The sequence below is a fragment of the Papaver somniferum genome, chromosome 4 (genome assembly GCF_003573695.1).
Source record: "Papaver somniferum cultivar HN1 chromosome 4, ASM357369v1, whole genome shotgun sequence".
NCBI classification, from domain to species: domain Eukaryota; kingdom Viridiplantae; phylum Streptophyta; class Magnoliopsida; order Ranunculales; family Papaveraceae; genus Papaver; species Papaver somniferum.
The window spans coordinates 140,990,329-141,008,814 of record NC_039361.1 but is presented as its reverse complement, the minus strand read 5'-3'; positions in this window follow the sequence as shown (position 1 = coordinate 141,008,814).

Sequence of the window (18,486 nt, the reverse complement as noted above, 5' to 3'; positions counted from 1 at the left end):
TTGAATTGTTAATTGGCATAGATTCGGAGGATAATTCTCTTTGAATGGGAGTTGAGAGAATTTTGGGTATTTTCCTAATTTACATGAGGATTTGAAACTGGTCTGGAAATTCTTTTGTTGATGGTAATTTCTGAGGAGTGATTATAGGAGATAATATTGGTAAGAGTTTTACCATGCTGGGAGTTAGGATTTACCCTTTTGGTTTAATCATTTCCATGTCTAGTAGCTGGTGTTTCTTGTTGTCTTCTTGATGTTTATTCTGGTTATTTTTTGCTTGAAATTGGCATTAATATCTTCAGTGAGACGAGCTATCTTCATGTCTTGCATCTTCTTCGGGAAAGTATTCGGGGAGAAGAATCTCATTTTCTCACACTCCCTGAAAGGATCCACACATCATTTCATAATATGACCAAATATCCCGCAGAAGAAGCATACTCCGGGTAACCTTTCATATCTTAACATGACCTTACATTTCTTCTTAAAGTTGAGTTCTTCTTTGAGAGGGTCTTTTATGATTCTAACTCTTACCCTAGTGTTGATGATGGATTTTCAGCAAATGCTAAAATCGTAAAATCATGATATTGCATGTTTCTGACCCGACTTCAGGAATGCATGTGACGATTTGTGTTTTTACGATCCGTGAACCGTTTTCAAGATCTCTGATCGATTACCTTTCAGAGCCACGATGAATATGTTTCTCGAAAGGCCTCCCACTTGCTGAGCGTTCGATGCTACGCATTTCATCGTGCCTCTCTATGTAGAAGAAAGATTGGGCGGTCCTCCATACATAATTGTTTGTTGAGAGGGCAAAACGCCTTCAGGACGTCGGCGACACTCGATGTTCACTGACTACATAGAGAGACCTACCTCTACATAAAAGAATGATTGGGCGGTCCTCCATATATAATTGTTTGTTGAGAGGGAAAAACGCCTTCAGGACGTCGGCAACACTCGCTGTTCCCTGACTACATAGAGAGACCTGCCTCTACATAGAAGAACGGTTGGGCGGTCCTCCATAAATAATTGTTTTTTGATAGGGAAACACGCCTTCAGGACGTCGACGACACTCATTTTCTATTCCCTGACTATGTAGAGAGACCGTGTATAGATTCAGGCGGCTCTTCATATATAATTGTTTGTTGAGAGGGCAAAAAGCCTTCAGGTTAACAACGCTGCACGTTGTTCCTTGACCATGCACCTTTCAGAATGAGTATGATGCTTCAACTATCTCATATCTCGATTCTATAATAGATTAATTCTACCGTGACATTCACCGACTGAATTCATAGAAGATAATCTATTTTATCTTATTACTCCGTTCCAAGGTTGATCCCCGACTGATCTCATGGATTAGTAATAGATAATCACTTTATCTCATTACTCCGTTCCCTGAATTCCCCGACTGGGTTTCACGGATTAGTAATAGATGGTCAACTCATTTTATTACTCTGTTTCATGAATCATTCCCAGCAGAATTTCTTGAATTAGTAATAAATACTCCACAATCGGGCGTCTGACCATCATCGAGTAACTCCTGGAAAAATGATGCGTGTGTACTTGACAAATAATTCACAAACGAGCGCCCAAACACACGAACGAACGATCGAAGTATGGACGACGAGCGATCCATGGAATAATAAAATAATTAATAAAATAAGCTAAGGCGTGGGACCGGGCCCACCGGACGGTCATGCCACGGCCAGTCCCCCTTTTTTATTTTATTTTCTTTTTTCCCTCATCTCACAGGGTTTCCCTCACTTGAGAAAACTCCCTAGTTTGTGAGAAACTCTTGGGTTTCCATACTTTCATCGAATAAAAATAGGGAAAAGGTGTCACGGGCCCCGGCCACCTAGCCGGCCGGCCATGCGCTAGCCTTGGCCGGTCCCACACCTCACAACTCCTTATTTTCACATATTATTATTTCCATTATCTCATGGAACTCCATCGTTTGACAGAAAACCCTAGTTTTTCAGTATTTTCTCAAATATTATTCAAACCATGGAAAACCCAAAAAGTCAAACGGTCACACGACCGACCACAGGCTTCTCACGTCAAAATTAAAATATTATTATTTAAATATTTTCAAATTACATGTCGCATGAGCAAAGTTCTTCTTGCTCATTCGAGCAAAATCAAGAGTTTCAGTCAAGATCAAACTCTTCTGAAAATCCAAAATATTGCTCGAACGATCGTCAGAAAATACCAAAACTCTCAGGACTGAGACACGGACACCCTTGTGACACGGGCATGCCGCCTTGGTCTACCAAGGCCGGCCTTAAGGCTTGCAAGGAGTCGGTCCCACACATATTCACAATTTTGACCTAATTTTCTAGCAATCGCTCGTATTGGGTCCAAACTCTCTCCAACCGACTTGGGACTCACCCAAACGATTGGTCCATGACCACCAAGGGCCGGTCCCATGCCCTCTTGGTCGGTCCCTCACCTCTCCACAATTAGGTTTTATTACCTAACGCTCGCTCGAGCACTATTCTAATAAATGATCAACACTAGCATTTGATCATTCTTTCACCAGCCGTTCAGCAAAGGACTCTGGAGCACGCTCACTCGAGCACTTGGACACTACATGGTCGTCCATCATCCCATGTGGTCGGTGCCTTTTTCTTAATAGCCTATTCTCATTAATTCATCAATTGACGAACTATTGATCGAAAATTAGGGTTTCGAACAAACGCTCGCTGAATCACAATCTTGAGCAGTTCAAACACTAATAATTTTATGATTGATCCGGAAATCAACATCTAAATTAATTATATAATATTCGGCCCTGCCAATATTTTAATTAATTATTATTTGGTCACACTACCAAGAATCCATCGAATGACCAATACTTGCTCATCTGCTCAAATATTGATCCAACTATCAATATTCAGTAATTCACTGAACGAGCAATACTCGCTCAATTATTCAAATATTGATCTAGCTATCAATATTCAGTAATTCAGCGAGTGAGCAATACTTTCTCAAACGATCGATTCATATACTGATATTCAGTAATTTATCGACCAATTGTTGGAGTAATATTTACTCAGACTATCATCATTCATTCGAGAACTGTGTCCTAGCAGACCCTCGATCCATGAATGCTCTACTGAACAAATTTAGACCAATTGTCTAATCAAATCAAACGACTGACTAGTCAAATCCACGTTCGTGAGACATCAATCACGTCACATGGGGGATATCAATTAGGGTTTTGGTCTGGCAGCCTACAACACGTGTGTTCATCCACGATGAGAAATGTGAGTAAGTCGTGCAAGAAGTTTAGGGAGTTAGCAAAGTATTGGGTGGACAATCAACCAACCCTCTCACGTACGAGGAACTGGTGAAACCACGATTTCCCACTTTCTCACTCTTTCACTCGAGCAACCATCATACTTACTGGATATCAATGTGTTTACACTTCTCGGAAATATAAATAAGTCTCGGAGTCCATGATTGAAAAAGTACGAAAAAAACACAGAAAATCCACAAAGTATTGAACAGACAATCCATCGTCTAACCAAGAATCGTGTGATCAACACTATTTTAATCACTCAAACTTATTCATCACTTGCATAAACCCACAACACATTCACAGATTACCATTGATCCCACACACTTCTCAGCTTCCCTCCTACATATCAACACTCTTCCCTCTTTGTGACCGAATTGACTTTGGAACGGCCATTGACTTGGTTTAGGCCGGAGACCTACAGATTGATCTCTCGAACTTAAAATCACTCCCGTGCGGTGCATCTTTTTGAGGTTAGGCAGTTTTCTCGGTTGAGGAGTCTTCGATCGCTTGATCGTCTCTTCATTCCCTAAAAAACAGCGTACCATTTTCCCCCATCAACACCTAGAAAAGCTCCCCCTTTTGGCTTGTTCTCATAAGTTTATAGGGTAGGGATAGGGATCTCTTAGCTTAGAAGCTATGAACTCCACCATTTTTATTTTCTCATAGATAGTACATGTATCTGAACAGTGAAATATGCCTATTTGAATTCATACTTGTTAGGATCACATATTTCCGTTAGTAGGGGATATTTATTGACAACCCATGGTGTTATAATCACATCCTAGCTCAAAGTGAACTAGGTAGATATATAGTCTTTCCGAAACTTGAAATTTCTATTTTCTTGACGGTCTTCGTGATCTCTGGAGCCTATTATAAAGAATATTGATTCCCTACTCTCTTCTTGTAATAATGGTAAGACTACAGAATATTTTGTGTGTTAAAGCACTGCTCGGCCGAACTTGAAAGTTTTATTATCACAAGCTTGTTGTCAATGTTAGATGCACAAAACAATATCTTGATTCTAATATAAAGACAAGTCTCAGACTAGTATTAGAGTATGGTAGTTAAGTATCAGATATCACTGAATAACCTTCGAAGATTGAAGACTAAAGATCAAATGAAGACATTTGGAGTACTTCATCGACAAAGAGGTATGTGAAGAATGAACTATCCTAATTACTCACGACATTTACCATGTTATCTATATGAGACTACGTCGTATGACTTTAGTAGATTTCATATTGCAGAGAGGAAATTTTGAGTCAAGGTTGTCTTTATAAATTTCTTTAAAGATGATTCAAGCAATGGATGTTCATAATATATCCTTAACAGTTTTAGTAAGGAACAATTATTGTTCAAGAGCTACTTTTGTTTCAAGTTGATCATTTGCAAATTTCCCAAGCAATGATATTTCACATCTACGACAATTGGTAATATTCCAAATTGTTTAAAGAGAGTTTTCAAAACTTCTGAGATTTTGGACAAGGTAGATACGGATACCTAATACACGTACTCTAGACATCCGAATTCCGGAACAGGGGAGGTACATGTACCCTAAGGTTCTGAGTTCGTGAAAGGGGAGGTACTCGTACCCCAAGGGATTGAGTTCGTGAATGTCTAAGGGTATGCATAACCAGTACGCATAATCTAGCATCCTGAGTTCACAAACTGGTTCATAGGTATGTGTACCCCCTACATATACCTACCCAGCATGAACTAAGCAGGTGCTCATAAACTATTTTCACAAATACGTTTGGCATCGATACAAATCTCATAAATACTTCTAAGACGAGAATGATATCCTCTTATGGAGGGCTCTGCAAATCGGGCGAAATTTTAAGTCAAATAATCTTCAAAACTCGGTTTTCAAAAGCGAATATATGTGTTAATTCCTTGCGTTTTTATTATCTAATCAATTTTGTTTGATATTGTTTTACATCTATTAATGCTATCAATTGTTGTGAATGTTAAATATCTCTAGATCTCTTGTAGAAGTAATCTTTTCCTTTACATTTTAAACTTTTTTCTGGTTTTTAAAATTCAAAAAGTTGTTTAACATAAATTGATAGAATATTTTTTTGAAGAGATCCATTTCGTACATCATGTGTTGTCACCGATAGTGGTTGATTCCCTGTATTTCTTCAACTAAGATTGCAGCAGCAGTTCTCCCTATTAAAAAGTCATTCTTTACTTTGCCTTTTTCGGATTTAGGTTGGTTCTCAAAGGTCGTTTTAGCAATATATTCAAACATCCTAGGATCCCTTTAATCGTATCATGATCATCATTATTCTCTTAAATAGTTCCATGTTTAGGTTCAACCTCATCAAACTAAATCAGTTCATCCACCGATTAACTTCTGTCTCTTTCAGTGATCATAATTGTAGCAGTAAAATTAGAAAAGTTTTTCACCTTTTGAATTTTAAAAATCAGACAGCTCAATCAATCTGGTTAGCCAATTAACCAATTTACCAATTTTAGGTACCGGTATATTTGGAAACCTCCAGATTCTGAGTATATCTTTGGATTTATAATCATATTATATATGCCCCCAAACAAATTCAACCCTAACAAGTTGGATTTAGACTGCAAAAACATTGTTTCATCTCCAGAAGATCAGTGGAAAATAGTAGGACCAACTACCAATTGTTGATAACCTGTCTTCAAGGATGCAATCAGCTAGTATAAGTCAAACAAAGACGATCAATCAAGATAACTATATCCACTGCTCAAGCAGTTAACGATGTTGCTGAAGAATGGTCCGGAAGTGTTTTGCACTAAATCATGAAGATGTAAATAAAGAGATCGATAGCCGCTGCAAATGCTACATGAGGTCTGAAATCATCTCCAAAGGAATGAACCTAATTGTCATCAGGTTCTAATCTGAAGAAAATTGCAATGGGGCGCTTTCTAAACCCGCTTCTAACAAATGTGGTGAAAACGATTTGCTGATTTTTTAGGGAAGTGAAGAGACGCCCGTGCGGACGGAGACCCTTCGACCGATCAAACTGCTTAAACCTGCTTCTAACTGATGCACTGCACAGGAGTGCTTTGAGTTCTAAAAATCAATCTGTAGGACTTCGGCCTAAGCTAAGACAATGGCCGTTCCAGGGTCAATTCAGTCATAAAGATAGAAGTGGTTCGATCCATAGGAGGGAAGCTTAGAAGTGTATGAGATCAATTATGATCAAGGATTGTGGATGTGTGATGATTTCTATAAGTGTTCTGTGAACTGTTGGGTTCGAATAAGTTCTGCTTGATTGATTGAATTCTTGAGAGTGATTGCTCGGATAAGAATTCTCCTATTTTTCAATCATGGATTCAGAGACTTATTTATATTGCAAGAATAGTAGACACATTGATGCCAGTAAGTGTGACGGTTGCTCGAGTGAAAGAGTGGGAGAAAGTGGGAAATCTTGGTCAAACCAGTTCCATGTCGTGCAGAGACTTGGTTGATTTTCCATCCACTATTTTGCTAACTTCCTCAACCTCTTGCACGACTTACTCACATTTCTCATAGTGTGTGAACACACGTGATGTAGGCCGCCAGTCCAAAACCCTAGTGATTATCCCCCCATGTGACGTGATTGATGTCTCATGAATGTGGAGTCTTTAAGGCAGACGTGTATTTAATTAGTCAGTTGTTGACTTGACTAGACAATGAGTCTTAGCCTTGATGATTCAAGCATAATGAACGAATGTGGTATGCTCTGGGACTCATGGGCTAAACATGAGATGTTTACTGGTACACGCTCAGACGCTGAGTATTGATGAATTATGATGTATCATTTTACCAGTCGAGGTAATAATGATATTTTTGGGATTTGGATGATCGTCCGATGAGGTTTCTCAATCAAAGACTTATTCTGATACGTTCAATAGGAATCATAAGTATTGGATGGTCGTCCATTTGAACCACGTTGCTCAGTCGAGCAAAATATTGGTATCAGGACCAAATATTAATTTAGAATATTGGATGATGGATTAATAGAATTTCCGAATGTTGATAGTTGAATCAACATGAGGACTGTTTCTCGGTCAAGTAATTGATAGTTGTTTCAATGAGTTATGGACCCAGTTGAATGAGAAAAATAAATATTGCGAGTTTAAGTAATTATTGCTCGTTTGAGCAATGTTGCTCGGTTAATGAATTATTGGTAGCTGGACCAAATAATATAATTAAAATACTGGCAGCTGGACCAAATATTATTAATTAGGATGTTGATTGTTAGATCAACATAAAATTATTATGGTTTGAACGTGTTCAGAATTATGCTTTGCAAAGCATATGATTTGAAACCCTAATTTTGGTCGATTGTTGATCAATTGATGATTTACTGAAAATAAATCAATGAGTGATAGAGGGACCGGCTACATGGGATGATGGCCGACCATGTAGCGCCCAAGTGCTTGAATGAGCATGCACCAAAGTCCTTTGTAGGCCTGTTGGTGAAAGGATGATTAAATGCTCGTCTAATCATTATTAAAATAGTGCTCGTCTGAGCGTTAGGTGATAAAACCCAATTATGGAGAGAGGAGGACCGGCCAAGGGATATGATACTAGCCGTTGGTGGTCGTGGGACCGGCTAGTGGTCGATCGATAAGTTCCAAGTTGGTTGGAAAGAATTTGAACCCAATATGAACTGTAAAAGATTAATTAGGTCAAAATCATTAATATAATGTGGGACCGGCTCCTGTAAGCCTAAGGGCCGACCTTGGTCGGTCAAGGTGGCATGTCTGTGTCACCATATTATCCGTGACTCAATTCTGAGAATTTGGATATTTTCTGGTACGCGTTTGAGCAATATATTGGATATTCGGAAGAGTTTGATCTTAACTGAAACTCTTGATTTTGCTTGAGTGAGCAAGTACAATTTTGCTCGTGCGACAAATATTTTAAGAATATTAAAATAAATGATATTCTAATATTTGTCGTGGAAAGCCTGGATGGTCGTGTGACCATTTGGATTTTTGGTTTTTGATAGTTTGAGCAATATTTGAGAAAATATGAAAAAACCCGGGTTTTTGTTCAAACGAAGGAGTTTCATGAGATGAAGAAAGAAATAATAAAAATAAAATAAGGAATTGGGAGATATGGGACCGGAGACGGTTAAGGCATGGACGTTCCGCCCGCGTGCTCGGTCCCGTGCTCTTCCCTATTTTATATTATTATTTTTCATCACTTGAGGAAATATGGAGAAACTAGGAGTTTTGCTCGAACGAGAAAGTTTGCTCAAACAAGGAATTTTCAAGAGACAAGGAAAAATAATAAAATAAGTTAAAATAAAAGGATGAGGCATGGGACCGGCCACGGCATGGTCGGTCGGTCAGTGGGTCCAGCCTCGTGGCGCCTCTTTATTATTTTTTAATTATTTTCCTTCTCTGGTTTTGCATAGGTTTCCTCGTTCGTCCATATTTTTGAATGCTCGTTTATGCATTTGGGTGCTCGTTCGTGCATTATTGTTAAGTACACTCACACCATTTTCTCGGGGCTTACTTGGTGGTGGCCCAGATACCCGAACAATGAATATTTATTACTAATTCGTGGAATTCAGCTGAGAATAAGCCACGAAACAGAGTAATAAAATTGATTGATTATCTATTATTAATTCATGGAATTCGTCCGGGAATAATCCATGAACAGATTAATGAGATAGATTGATTATCTATTACTAATTCATAGAATTCAGTTGGGAATAAGCCATGAAACAGAGTAATGAGATAAAATAGATTATTTTTCTAGGAATTCGATTGATGAATGTTGCGCTAGAATTTAATCCATGAATTGCTCTATACTGGCATCATACTCATTCTGAATATTGATTGTGCATAGTCGGGGAACAGTGTGGCATCCCGAAGACGTTAGCGCTCTATACTAGCATGCAATATGTCTAGGAGTCGTCCAATCGTTAAGAGATTCTATACATATTCTCTCTACATAGTCAGGGAATAGTGTGGCATCCCGAAGACGTTAACTCTCTATACTAGCATGCATTATGTCTAGGAGTCGTCCAATCATTTCGATTCTATATAGAGGTGTTGATGAAATATGTGAAGTGTCGAAAAGCTCAGCCGGGGAGGCTTTACGAATAACATATTCATGCGGAGCTCTGAGAGGGTGTACCTCAGTCAGAGATTATGAATCTTAAAATATGAGTTTCACATATATTCCTGAAGCCGTTCAGAAACATGCAAGATCATGATTTTACGATTTTAGCCTTTGCTGAAAATTTACCATCAACAATGATGTTGGGATATTTGTTTGCTCTATAAAGGTATAACTCAGATATATCAATCATAGACCATCCTTTTACCAAAAAAAATCGATGTCTTAAACTAACGAATTTTTAACAGATTTTGTTGAATGATCATCCGTTGAATGATATATGCAAACATATTAGAAAGAGAACCTTTCCATATGGGAGAAGAAGATTACCGAGAGAACATGTTTCTAATAGAGTATATGTTGAAATTAACCTTACAGAGCCATTGAGGAGAGGGGGAGTGCATTGACACTTCTGCTGGGAATAGAATTTGGTTCATCTAGCATTTTGAATTGTAACCCTATAAAATATGAAAACATTGATGGATGGTGGATCATGTAGATGCTAACTGTCGAAGAATGACACAAGAATTAAAAGTAGAAGCTATGAATGGGCAAGAGTATTATGAGTACAGCCAAACTGAGGAAGGTAAAAAAATTTATGGTTGCCTATATATGAGAGGAGGATGCAGATATAAGAGATAGAGGTGTTGCAAACCCAAATCTAGGTGTTGATAGTAATAGTGCCTAATGATAGTCGAAAGGGGAGTGAGTTTAGATCATTCTGAAACTAAAGAAGGGGATACTAGTAAGATGAATAGAGCAAAAAATGAGAATCCATTTTTATCATCAAACAACTCTATTAACCCATCAATACCCACAACAACTCGGTGTTTTAAATGGACGCTAGCATGATGGATCACACTAATTTAATTGGGGATTGTAGTATTTTGGAAGAGAGAATAATTATTTACCAAACTAATCGTGAAGGGGAGCAACTTATAAAAGCATCTGATAGCCAAGGAAACACATCTGGTGGGTTGGAGGATCTGCGATCCAATTCCAGGTTTTTCTTAATACTGCAACTCTAAACCCCAATTTTAATTTTCTAGTTTTTAAAAATTGTCTTAATTTTGACCTAATTAAGTTCACTAGAAGTTTTTACTGGCATGATTATATGTGTATTTTGAGCATGTTATTTGTGGAACCATCTTTTTATTGGCATCTTGGTGATTACCTCTTATATAATATTAGCTTCCAAGCTAGGGTTCCATCAAACCCACACTCAATACATCTGAACTATCATGTATCTTTGAAGTGCCTGCAATTTGTCAGTGTGTGTGAAAATAATAGATTTCTGCTATGTAGCTTACTTATTGTAGTTTGCTTAGTTTGTTTGCCTGCAATTACAATTTTGGTGTCAATAGACTTCCAATTTGTTCTCCTTTGGTTTTTAATCAACTTGTTTTGTTTGTTTGCGCTTGTATAGAGTCTCAGAGGTGCATTCCTCTAGTGGTTAATCACCCTCATACCATGAGGAATTTGTCGTGGAACTTTCAGGGTTTCGGCATTCCTCTAGTGCATTCCTTTGTGAAACGAAAAACAATCTTCAAAAAATGAACTAATGCATGAGACGATTCAGATATCCTAACAAATGGGTATGTCCTTCAGTGGGTCTCTCAGGTGGGGTTGCACTTTTGTGGAATCCATTTTTAACATTGAAATTTTGAAAAAATAAGGATAAAATGGTCAATGTTACGGTGTCTGCTGACCTGAGCAGCCTAAGTTCCTTGTAACCTTCCTTATGGTTCCACATACAATGATGAAAGGTTAACTCAACGGTACCACATTAAAGATATTGGACAAAGATTCCATACTCCATTGATACTCATTGGTGATCTTAATATCACAATGCATAAACATGAAAGGTTTATATTTACCAATCCTACTAACACTGATTTCCCAAAGATACAACAAATTATTGATTTTTATAATCTTATGATCTTGTATAGACTTGATAGAACATTGGTAACTGTCTTGTGGTTACAGAACTATGATAATTCCAAGCTCATTCATATAAATACCATTGACTCAGAAAATTCACCTATTATCTTGTGTACTGAATCTAATAGTCATTAAGGTAAAAGTCCCTACAAATATTTCAAGTGCTGGTTCAAGGATCCGAACTCCCACGAGGTCATAAAACAATCCTACCAAACTAAATTCATAGGTTCCCATGCGTATTTATTCACTAATATATTCAGGAATGTTAAATTTCCCTCAAAGAATTTAATTTTAATCGGTTTGATAATATATATCAGAAGGTTAAGGATTTGAGCAATCAACTATAATTTTTGAGTAGTCAATCTCATACTACTCAAAACATTGAGTCTGCTAGACATGTTGAAAAAGATCTCGGACATTGGCAAAAGTTTCAAGAAGAATTCTATGCTCAAAAAGTAGGGAAGAGTATATCAAGTGTTTTGAAAAAAAAACACTAGTTTTTATCATACTTCTGTCAATAGAAGGAAACACTACAACTATATTTTTGCCCTCAAACTTAACAATAGTCACTGGACAGATGATAGGGTTAAATTAAATACTTACTAGTCTATCACTTTATCCCTATCAGTTCCACGTCCAACCCATTCCAAGAAAGTAATTTCCTTAATTGTATTGACTCTTGTATCACTGGTTAGGAAAACGAAAAATTGTTGAGTTCTGCGACCCTTCAAAAAGTTAGAGACACTATCAAGCAGATGAAACCATGGACTGCCTCGGGACCTGATGGTTTTACCCCGGGGTTCTATAAGAAAAATACGTATATGCTTGAGGTGGATGTTTGGAACATGATTAGAGCTTTCTTTGATCCGTGGTATCTACTCAAAGAAATGAATTACACCTTTCTTGCTCTTATTCCTAAGGTTAATAATCCTTCTTCACTAGTTGACTCTAAGCCTATCAGCCTTTGTAACATTAGTTACAAAATTATTTCAACAATTATAGTTAACACGATGAAACCATTGCTAGGAGAACTGATATCCCCTTTCCATGATGTTTATGTACCTGGTAGGAACATCCATGATAATGTAATTATCACCCATGAGCTGGTTTAGTCCATGAAGAAAAAGTCTAAGAAAGATACATGTGGTATCATGGGTCTTAAACTTGATATGTCTAAGGCCTTCAATAGAATAAAATTGCCTTTTCTTATTAATGTGTTGAAAAATTTTGGTTTCTCAAAATATTGGTTTGATCTAATATTTCAATGCATTAGTACCACTTCTATTTCTGTATTGTTGAATGTCTATCCATGTAAAAAAATTAAAACCTCTAGGGGCTTGAGACAAGGAGATCTTCCATTTCCATATCTCTTTATCATTTCGATGGGGGCCTTTTCTAGATACCTCATTCACGCTAGAAAAGAATTATCTAATTTATGGCTTCAAGGTAACGAAAGATGTTCCATCAGTATCACATCTTTTGTTTGATGATGATTGCCTTATTTTCATTAGGGAAAGTCATCAAGAAGCAACTAATCTTATATCCCTTATTAGAGATTTTGGTAACATCTCTGGACAAGCTACTAATTTTCAAAAATTAGGTTTCTTTTTTAGTAAAAATACTAACCCTGATATTTGTGTCTCTTTGTTTAGAACTCTTAATGTTAAGAAAGTTGTCATAGACGAAAAATATCTAGGTATACCTGTATTTATTTGGAGATCTAAAAATCAAGCCTCTGCCCATTTTGTTGATAATTTTGATAGGAAGGTTCCTAATTGGAAGGAATTTTTTTTATCCCAGACTGGGAGATCTCTTTTAGTCCAAAATGTTTTAAAAACCTCTCACATATATCACATGAACACTTTTCTTTTACAAGATAATCTCATTCAAAATATAAAGGCAAAACAACGAGATTTCTGGTTGGGGAAAAGTAGTTCTGGTGGTATTTATCTTAAAAATTTGAACAATGTTTAAATCTCGTGGAGGTTTAGGTTTTAAAAACCTTAAGCATTTCAATGATGTGTTACTGTCCAAAAATGGTGGGAGATTGATTCATTCTCCTGATGCCTTGTGGGTTCGCATCTTGAAATGTAAACATTTCAAGAACTGCCATCCCTTGCGGTATATTAAATCCAAAAATTGTTGGGTTTGGACCAGTATATGTGTCGGTCTTGAAATAGTCAAAAAATATTCTATATGGGAAGTTAGAAATGGTCACAATATTCATGCTTTTAGATATAATTGGATCTATCAAATGTCTGAACCGTTATACACTAATTAACTTAATCTTGACTATATGGTTAGTGACTTCATCGGCACTGACACTAGTGACTGGAATCGTGATTTGGTTGCTTATTTTTTTACTCCAGAGGATTTTACTAAGATTCTGAATACTAGAATCCGAATTTCATGCACAGATAGGTTTATTTGGCCTTATACAAAAGCTGGAATTTTCTCGGTTAAGTCATGCTCAAAGTTATCTACAGAATGGTAGATTCCAATAATAATATTTTAGGTAACTAGGGCTTGACCCGTGCCGTTATTATTTGATATGCATTTTACGGCGTTTCGATATTAAAATTAATACTTATTATTTTTCGTGTTACCTTCCTTATCAAAAGTGAAGAAAAAATCGGTTGATATTTCCGCTCTCCAGTCTATGAATCCTTTCTCATGTGCCCATATATGATTTATTTTTAGTATATTTGACACTTTCGCATCTTTCCAAATATGTTGGAGTTGTATCTTCAAGCCATGAATTTATCAAAATCAATTTTCACTCTCTTTCCAGAAAAAATAAAATAAAGTGTTTTATAGTTTACAAAGGTATCTTATGGGTCATCTGAAATAATATTGCATTTCCCTTATTTTAGTGACCGTGAAAAACCAAAACATTGAAGTATGTTAGTTATTAAAAATTACGTCGTCTGAGTTTATTCGTCTTGGATAGTTGGGCAGGCCTTAAAAAATCCAGATCCTTGTTGACTTTTTTCCATTTATGAATAGTCCAAAAAGTTTAAAACCCAGTATAGACTCAACAATAAATATCACATTCTATGTTCTTACGAATTCAATAACACAATGGGATTTCTAGTACCTCAAAACTCTTACATTCTACAATCTTGATCTTCCAAATGTGAGGTTATTCAATGAATAAAAATGATGAAACCAGGGTTAGTTAGTCAGTCAAATGGTTAACCACTTAACCTAATAATAGTAGACTTTGTTATCCATCATTAATGAAAATGACGTTAAACATCTAGTAAGAAATATTTTTATGTAACTCATTCAAGGATAACAATTGGTAATAGGATAGAAACTGAGAATGAATAGGTTAGCTTGTGATTTGTGTGGTGAAATGAAATTAAATAGAAAGAAAAATTATGAACCATAGATTATATCAGGGTGGCTGTTTGACCATTATAAAACTAAACTTTTTAGGCATCTAAATTATACGGAGTCAGATGAAATTATTATTATTATTTTTTATTTTATTCTTGTAGTATCTACGTTTTGGATGCAACGACTTAAATTAGCATCATACGTTTGATACCGAGTAGGAAATGCAGATTACCACTAACAAATTAGTTATCCGAAGATGACGAGTCCCCTATTTGATTGGTAGTACAAAAGAATAAAGCATTTGAAAGTGATATTGTGCTCGCTTCTGTTTTCCTTACGTTGAATGCTTTTAGGAACGTGAGAACATTGACAGAGCACGAATGAAATGGATGATTTGCAAAACATACAACACATTATAATTCATATAAAGAACAAAATATAGTCAACCGTAAAATGAGTTTCTCATTTGGTATGGGATATATGATTTATGATTCTCAATATCCATTTCCACCAGCATTAAGGAACTTTGTTTGGAATAATCCGAAAATGAAGATGGAAAAACAATAAAGATCACAAATGTAAGAGGGTACGAGTAAAAAAGAATAAGAAAAGCGATCAGACTAAAAAAAAAAATGGGTTCCAATTTTCAAAGTTTAACACCACATAAAGAAAAAAAAAGTAAAAATAATATTATATATAACCATGAAAAATACATGTTCGGAGAAGTGAACTTCATGAAAATAAAATAATCCATTGAAGAATTGTGAAAAATATCATCGCCTACCAGTTGTGCTTATCGAAATGCCGGTGGAACATCCAAAATAAAATCATACAATGATCAATGAAATAACCATAATTTTTTCTCTTCAGTCATTTGTTTTTATTGAGATTCAAAGTCATATAAAAATAAGAAAAGTAAATAAAACATTACCTGAAATGAGGAAAAAAAATGACAGTGATTTTAGACTATGCAACTTACTTGATTTGGTAAAACAAAAAAAGATCTATATTATGGTTGAAGGACATGAGTGCATTTTATTTTTCCGCCACCGTTGTCCATAACACCATAACGTTTTTGCCATCTTCCCTGCTCACCCAACTCCATCACAACCACTACTATGTCTACTTATATAATCGTTATCAAATTTAAGTATTAGCTAAAAATATCAATATTATAAAAAGTATGGGTGTTTGACTCTGAGATCAAAAATATCAAAGAATACTTATTTGATCTGTGATGCTCATCAAATAAGTATTCTTTGATGGCATCATATGGTGCTTTTAGGACCTCCGTAGGACTCCTTGCAGATAAGAAGAGAAAGGTGGAGCAAGAGGAATCTAAAAGAGGTACAAAGATTATGCTTGACTTTGGGAATGAGTATTCTTTGATGGCATCATATCCTTTTAAGTCGGTAGCTCAAATTATGCAGGTCTAGATACTTTATTACATATGTGGCGAAAGTTCAGATGATCTAAGGCTCTAATTTTGGTTTGAAGTTACTTAAATTGATGAATTTACATTTACCTGCTCTTACTTGGGTTGCCATAACTAAAATTTACAGCTCCTCTACTGTTTCCTTTCATCCGTATTTGCATGTTAATTGGTATTATATCACAAATTGCAGATTCTAAGAAGGTGGATGCAAAATCCAACAAAGAATAATTAAGAATGGAGAGACAACCATTTTCCCGTGGATTAATGTGTGGAGGCAAAATCAGTCAAGATCATACTAATGCTAGGCCCATGTCAATCCAGATATCTAGAATATTTATATAATTACAAATAATCATTTTTAATATGATATTTATTATGACATAATAAAATATTTATTGTACAAAGTTATTGAGACATTAGCGATATGGTAAGTAAATTTTGACCGTCAGATGCATTTCTATTCCCAATCACAACCATCACTTACGAGATACCATTAATAGTTTCTCTTAATATAGTTTTTGGTAAAATTATTTATTAATGAAATTATGTATTTATTAGATTAATGAAGGGAAATGAAATATTAATAAATCATTCATCATAAGCAATTAATGACATTCCAATTAATAAAACACCAATAATAACATTTAAGTTGAACAAACCACGACCGTAGATTTATCTTTTCCCCAGAAAAATTTGGACCACTCTTTTTCTAGGAAAAATTAGGCAAGTTTTGTTTTGTATTCTAGATGATATTACTTATAAATCCATATGGAGTTTTCCGGTCATCCCTAAGATACATGTTGTTTATGTGGAAATGTTATGAACACATTCTACCGTTTAAACTTAGAGTAGATACATATAGCTCATCTCATATTTTCACTTGTAGCATGTGTAATATCAATGAGATGTAAACTGTTGAGCATATCATTTTACATTGTGATTTGTTGTCTCAGTGTGGAATTCTGTTCCATAGGGAGTCGTATTCTGTAGTATCAAAACTCTGCAATTACTATCAAGGAATGGGTAAGGATCTTCTAGCTAGCACTTTCTCTCTACTGATCAAAAAATGTTACATTAGTATATTAATTGATGTATCTGGAGGGATAAGTGTGTGAATATTTTGCAAAATATGAGTCTGAACAAAGATTCAAATGCCAGGCATACCGTGAAATTAGTTAATGAGATGCAGCAACACACTGATGCACCCACTAGTATCCAAAATAGTGGTGAAATATCAAATAATCATAGGAAACCTATAACTGAATCTTTGCTTTCTAACTGCATGTTATTTTTCTGTGATGCCTCTTATTATATAAACACTAACGATGCAGGTATTGGCATTGTGACAACTAATTTGGCAGGCCATTAGAGGGGATGCAGAATCCCTCCAACCATAATAAAGGATGCAGAGGAAGCATAGAGTCTAGTAGTATGGGAGGAGATCAACTAGGCCAAGAAAAGAAGGGTAGATGAATCTGCATTCTTAGTGATGCAAAGAACGTCATCTCCTAGTTGGTATACAAGATCAATTTTAATTAGATGAATGTACTTTATTGTTAGGATCGTTTCAGTCTGTTGAATTTCTGAATATCCACAGAAACTTTAATTCAATGGTTGTTAAAGCAGCTAATCATTATATACACAATAGAGTGATGGGAGAATGGTTGATTGATGAACCTCAATTCATTACTAAAATTTCTGTATCTTGAGTATATCAGGACAAATTTCTCAATGCTTACATGAATTCCTAACACAAATTTCATCTAAAATGAGAAAGTGTTTGCTTGAATCTCAAGTAATCTTAGATTGAATTCGTGAAAGTTTATATATAAAAAGACTCAAACAACTGGGAATTCCAATCCTTGACACTTTTATATCCTAGTTGCTTGCTAGAGTCGTCCGTTATTAACCTAGGTTTCCTCTGAGAAACATAATTACGTTTATGACTTAAAGACTTCACTTAGGGATTCGTGAAGCCAGGACCGACTATCTTTACCTTGATAGTCAGTGTATCCTGATCCTGTTATTATTGATTATTGTTCGTCTTTCTCCAATCAGGAATAAGATAGAAATCGCAAAGTTCTCTTCGTCTCAGACTTTGTGATTCCTCAAGATATATACCTAAAATTCTTATCTATCGGTCGGTTTAGATTTCTCTTGAGAGGTGATTAGTAATCCAGGCTTCTCAGTTAACTGAGTGTAAGTGATTCGGATTCCTGAGGTAGCTAACTTTGTCTGTTGCAAACATATTTCTAAGCCTTGATTTAAACGATCTAAAGGGAAATTAAATAGGCTCACCTGTTAGATATAGATTAGTATCAAAAATCTTCACTTAGGTTAAAGGAACTCTTAAGCTGTAAAGGATGTCAG